The sequence below is a fragment of the Oncorhynchus keta genome, chromosome 8, assembly GCF_023373465.1.
Source record: "Oncorhynchus keta strain PuntledgeMale-10-30-2019 chromosome 8, Oket_V2, whole genome shotgun sequence".
Taxonomy (NCBI): domain Eukaryota; kingdom Metazoa; phylum Chordata; class Actinopteri; order Salmoniformes; family Salmonidae; genus Oncorhynchus; species Oncorhynchus keta.
In genome coordinates, this window is record NC_068428.1 from 45,764,301 (window position 1) to 45,764,910 (window position 610).

The following is a 610-nucleotide window of genomic DNA, read 5'->3' on the forward strand; positions in this document are numbered from 1 at the left end:
GTTCAGACTGCTAGACGTGTCATGGTGGGGGTCCCACTGCTATCTGTGATGTTCAGACTGCTAGACATGTCATGGTGGGGGTCCCACTGCTATCTGTGATGTTCAGACTGCTAGACGTGTCATGATGGGGGTCCCACTGCTATCTGTGATGTTCAGACTGCTAGACATGTCATGGTGGGGGTCCCACTGCTATCTGTGATGTTCAGACTGCTAGACGTGTCATGGTGGGGGTCCCACTGCTATCTGTGATGTTCAGACTGCTAGACGTGTCATGGTGGGGGTCCCACTGCTATCTGTGATGTTCAGACTGCTAGACGTGTCATGGTGGGGGTCCCACTGCTATCTGTGATGTTCAGACTGCTAGACATGTCATGGTGGGGGTCCCACTGCTATCTGTGATGTTCAGACTGCTAGACGTGTCATGGTGGGGTCCCACTGCTATCTGTGATGTTCAGACTGCTAGACATGTCATGGTGGGGGTCCCACTGCTATCTGTGATGTTCAGACTGCTAGACATGTCATGGTGGGGGTCCCACTGCTATCTGTGATGTTCAGACTGCTAGACATGTCATGGTGGGGGTCCCACTGCTATCTGTGATGTTCAGACTGC